Below are 6,297 nucleotides of genomic sequence, written 5' to 3' on the forward strand. Positions count from 1 at the left end.
AACTCATTTATACTTTTAAAGAGGTTGAATATATTCATCCGTGTTTAGATTTTCCCTACGATTACTTGTTAAAATTATACGCTCGAGTACGGTTATTTTACTCGTTAAAATTTATCAATAGAAATTTTAAAGCACAACCCGGACACAGAAAAACTATAATTTTGCGACACGATTAAAATTTAATATATCTACATTATCTTACGTTCTTCCTCTATAAATGCTAATTATTTAATACTTTCCTTAAAGTGACTGTGTTCTCGTTATATAATTGTTTCTTAAAGTTTATTAGTATTATTATTTATTTCAGTATTATGAGTTTTAGTAAAGTTTATTATAGGTTATAGTGATTACCTTGCAATTGACACAGCCATTCACAGCTATCGATGCTTAGAATTTTTCCATTAGACGGTTGCTGTGAATGGCCTGTATATAGTCAATTGCAACGTAATCAATCGGGTGCCACCCTATTATAAGTTATTTATTTAATTATTAAAGCAAAATATGTTTTCGGAATGTGGTTTGAATATGGACAATCTATGTATTGTTTTAAAAAAAGCGAAATATATGTTTTAAATTTGATGTATTATTTTAGAAAAACGAAATATGTTTTGGAATGTTTAGATTTGAATATAACAATCTACGTATTATTTTGGAATGTGCTTTAAATGTTACAATCTATGTATTACATTTTTTTAAATAAATTGTTAACATTTCTACTATTTCTTTCTAACATTTTTATTTTTTTTTAACATTTCTATTACTTGTACTTCTATATAAATATATAATACAATAATAGCATAATGATAATTGAATATTATGTTTTTAATTATTTTAATTGTTGTTTCAGTTGATGTTAACATCTAACAAGACATCAGTCATGTATTTTTTTCGTAAGTACGGAAATGCGAAACGTTTAAATTTTGCGTAAATTCAACGAATAGAATTGTCGCATTCACCTAAAAGTTTTCTCCACGTTTCTGCTCTAGGAGAAAAGTTATCGAAAGCCAGAGTACAATTTCTACTACAAGATATCTATAAGAAACAATCAATTTAAAAAAATGGATACAATTTTTTCTTAATATTTTACAGAACTTGGAAATAAAATATGATACAAACAATATAAACAATTTTTAATATTTTTATCTTATTTGATAAGTAAATTTTTTTAGGAAGGAATCTATGCAGAAATATTTTTTCTTTAATAAATTCTTTGAATATAACTTGAATTATAAAAATTGAATTACATATTAAAAGATATTATTTTTTATTACATATGTTTACATATATTTATTACATATTACATATATACAAGAAATGGAAGAATGCCTCTACATATAAAGTTACACATATATCGGACATAACTCGATTGCGTGCTTCACAGCTTAATATATTTATATTTGTTTATAATATTTTATTTATATAATATATCTTTATATATTATTTTAATATTTTACTGAGACAGCGTTATCGAATATCTATAGTCATAACACGAATATTAAAATATCGAAGCATGTCGGATTATGCCCAATATGCGTGTAACTTCAAAAAAACATTCCTATCCCCGTGTGTACATACATTTGAATCGTAGCGCCCGTTACCCTTAGCAATATGACGGCATACCACGTGACGTTGCCGAGTTGAGACATACTACATCAAAGGTGCCGACGCTCACTGTCGCTACTGGGTATGGTTATACTGTGCCTATACCTCAGGGACGCCGAGAGCTAGGACTGATGTTGGAGATCAGAGGGTAGATTATGTATCTTGGGTGAGTTGCTCACAAGGTGAAAATTACAAAAGTGAGGAAATTTACTAGAGTACCCACGGTTTCATTTGTCGATATCTAGTAAATCTTTTCACTTTTGTAATTTTCATCTCTTGAGCAAACTCACCCAAGATACACAATCGACCTCCTGGAGCTGGGAAGGCACTAGGATGGGGAATTTAAGTCACTAGTAGGCGTGGCGAGACCTCGTGTAAGATTCTTAAAGTTTTCTAAAATGGAGATTATTTCGTCGGCGGTCAAATCGTCCATCATAAATCACAAACGACGCCAACTAATGCTTTGAATAACAATTTTAGCATAAACTCTTTTATATCTATCAATAATTGTGCAGTTTATTTATAAATTGTAAAAGAAGTCAAAATTGTCCTCGGAATATCTTATAATTCCTACCTTAAAACTGTGTCCAAGTTGGGTGCGAGAGAGAACCACGTTTTTAAGGAAAGAGAAGAGTAGAATGTTACCTCCGTTCGCAATGCGCAAACGCGAATTAGCGAAAGCACCAATTACGTTTCCAGTTTCAAACGGCGCGGTGAGCGTGACGTCACCGTGACGTCATCTACGTTTGCGCATTGCGGATAAAGGTTAAAAGCTATTTTTCTCTCTTGCACCAAACTTGGACATAGATTTTTAGCACGACAGACAAAGCAATTCCCCCTCCAGGTATATATGCTCTAAGATTTCTACTCTTAATTTCCCTTTGGGAATATAAAGATTTTCTACGAGGACTGTGAACAAATCGGTATCTATTGTAGCTAAGTCAATTAATAGTCCAATAATAATATCGATAATAGAATAAAGACCTATTTTCCTGAGGTTTTGTACAGTCTTATCCGAAAATTTAGGTTTCATTTGAATTAACGAACAGTTTTATTTCATTTTATTGGGTATTTTATGTGAGTATACAGATGTTACTTAATTCCCATACAGCACAGATTATTGCAATTATATTGCAGCAACATTGCAATGTTGCAAGTTGCAATGCAACATTATAAAGACATTGCAGAGATATAGGTGCACAAAATTCCAGCACACTTGTAGCAACATGACATTAATATTTCGGAAATATTGCATGTAATCCAAATTCTATAATTTATATATTGTAATATATATACATATACCCAGCAAACACCAAGTTACAGCTATATAATTGTTAGTTGTAATTTTCCACTCAAAAATATAATACGTGTATTATAACAATTATATTGTTGAGTGGAAAATTACAACTAACAATTATATAACTGTAACTTGGTATTTGCTGGGTATAATACTATAATAAAATAATTTTTTGCAATATTGTACAATAAAAGATGTTAACGATAATCAATAATTTTATTATCTTCCAAAAAGCGGACATTTTAACATTGCTGCAATTCAACAGCAATGATGTAGCAACATTTTGCAGTGAATTTGCAATATTGCAATATTGCGGTGAAAGATTGTTGTAATGTTTTTGCAATCTAACGGTGCTGTATGGGTTTTAATTTTGCAAATAGGCTGTGTATTAGTCTATTTGCGTATGGCTCTCTGGTAATTGGTCCTTCAGCCTCGTATTTAAATCAATGGGTGATATCTCTCCTTGTGAGGTATCTTCTTTGGATTTGGATTTTTTATTTAATTCGAGGTAAGTTAATAGGTCTGAGGCGGCTGCCGGTAAGTCTGGAGTGTGGCCTTCCGTAGGCCCAGTTTTAATTCTGTTAGACGCGGGTGTTGAAGCTGCTTGTGAATTGGTAGAGTTAGGAGAAATGCTAGTCTTCCAAAAGCTGCGCAATATGTATCGAAAGAACGAAATCGTCTGAATTGTTTTAATGCGAGGTTTATTAGCAATCTATTCACGTGTTAACCAACTCAGGCATGAAGCTACGTGCTTTGCGCGGGTCTTTACGCTGACTCGATGGTTTTGTTTACTTCGCCGTTCGTTTTTAGCTTTCCGGTTGCTCATCTACAATAGAGTTACCAAGTAGAGATATATTATCTAAATTAATTAGAATGCGTCTATATCAAAGTATTTATTTGGTTTTATGTAGTAAGAGGAGATAAATGGGTAATTCTCGGGAGGTAAGGAAAGTTTGGTGGTGGGAAATGAGGCGAATCATCAAGGGCAGAAATGTATTGCTCGATGATTATAAAAGAATAAATAGAGCAGGCGCGAAATAATCAAGAGCAGAACGCAGTGCTCAATGATTATTATAGCATTGACGAGACGAAAAAAGGTGCTCGACAATAGAGAAAGAAGGCGCAAAATCATCAAGGGCAGAAGACAAATTTTTGCACTGCTCGATGATTATAAAAGAAAAGAGGAAAAAGACTAAAAATCATCAAGGGCAGAAGACAAATTTTTGCACTGCTCGATGATTATAAAAGAATAGAAGAAAAAAGCTGAAAATCATCAAGGGCAAAAGACAAATTTTTGCACTGCTCGATGATTATAAAAGAATAGAGGAAAAAGGCTGAAAATCATCAAGGACAGAAGACAAATTTTTGCACTGCTCGATGATTATAAAAGAATAAAGGAGGGCACAGGAGAATAATAGTAGGATAATAATTATTGATCTAGCGCGACTTCTGAACAGAATTTAGATTCTCGTGCAAGTAATATATTAGAAAAGTCTTTGTTAGTGTGAAAGGTACTTACCTTACGTTGGATGAACTTTTATATAGCATCACTCTGCAGCACGTTCACCTGCCGTCACCTCCTTAGAAGACCTCGGTCGGGATGCGCGTAGCGAAATCAAAAGTACACAGATTCTGATGCTTTAAAGTTTTTTATTGTAACTCTCTTTACTTTACAACTATGCGCGATCAAGAATTAATGAAGAAAGTCAACGTCGTCGACGGCGAACGCGTGACAAGATTTCGTACAGAAATTTAGAGTGACACAATGAGATGCAGTATCTAGTGTGTCGTAATATGCCGTGTATAATTATGCCGCCCAGATGCTAGGACCGCAGAGCTTATATACCCACCGAAGTCGGAAAAGCACCCTTGTGCTTTGCGCCCTTTGATGAAGGTTTCTTCATAAACTGTATCTCGAGATCATCGGTGCAAGTGATATGTGTGAAAAAAGGAGAGCCAATGGAATGTCTAGGAGAGCAAGAATTCCAAATAGAGGCAGAATTTATGACATACATATGAGCTTCGGCGCGTAGGGTATCGAGGCGATGCGGTATGAAGGGAGGGTGCATAACGATTCGGTCACGATACAGATTCCAAGAAACGTCGAACAGTAGCGAGGTTTTTCAGCCGACAAAGAGCTGAGAATTATGTCGTTTAAAACTAACGGATATAAATTCAATCAATATGATTTTTTTAACGAGCGTATTTCAGAGAGTTTGCGCATAGATGTGCTTATTTCTTACGAACGTGGAATCGTACAATTCATATAATTTATTTTATATTACTTAAAATTGAGGAATAAAATTATAAGGTAGAAAATTGTCACTAATATATGAGCGAGAGCGCTGAGAATTTCTAAATTATACGATTACAATTCCACGATGTAGTGGCGAGAGTTCGGTTTATTTATTTCGATTACATGATACAATATATGCCCTTTCTCTTAGTTATATTTACGTAAACCTTACTGTAATTTATTTATTATAGATTAGATCTTAAAATCTTAAATTCTTGAGATGTTATTTTTGATGAGATTATTCAATAATCTAGAAGGTAAGGTTTCGTGAATATAATTAACAAGTTAACGCCAGATAAAATGGCGTTTCTCAGATTAGGCATTACTAGAGATTTATGGAATCTTCATAATAACTTTATCAAGGCTAGAGCTTTTATTATAAAGGTGGTTAAAGCATCTTATCAATCATTCGAGTATTCGAAATATTATAATTATATTATATTATTATGTTATGATTCCATAAGTTCTATTGTTTCTTAATCTTGAACATGTTAGTATTGCATTTATATGCGGTTCAGTTAGTCGCACGAATGTACACGTGTGGTTGGAAGTATGCGCGCCGGTCTAGTGACGCTGTTCGATTGGCTGAGCTACTTAGATAGAACTAGGAAGACCTTATATGTTAGTACGGTTAGTAAAATCGTCCCAATAATTATAAATAATGAATAATAATGATAATATTGAGAAATACAATTGCATTTCTTAAGTAATTATTCAAAAGGATTTGTAGCGCACAAAAATACGGTTTCGAAAAAATGACGGGATGTACACTACAGATCTTTTTCGAGCGACACAAACTCCCGTAAAACCGTCCGTCTTTAGGTTTATTCGCGTCGCATGCCTCAACTTGCTCCTTTTCACTTCAATGCGCTCGTATTGGTCCAATTCGAGAAGCGCACCAATACGAGCGCATTGGAGTAAGAAGGAGCATGTTGGGGCATGCGACGCAAACAAATTTTATAACAGTACCTCGTCAGTGCCACGGTGTAACTTTTATTAAATCATTAGATTACACTAGAATACGCAGGTTACGCTTTACGCAAGTTAGGGTGCCGTCACATGAGGAAAGTAGGCGTAACTTGCGTACGCGTAACTTGCGGTA

Source organism: Nylanderia fulva, unplaced genomic scaffold (assembly GCF_048542155.1).
Source record: "Nylanderia fulva isolate GAGA-0341 unplaced genomic scaffold, ASM4854215v1 Scaffold76, whole genome shotgun sequence".
NCBI lineage: Eukaryota > Metazoa > Arthropoda > Insecta > Hymenoptera > Formicidae > Nylanderia > Nylanderia fulva.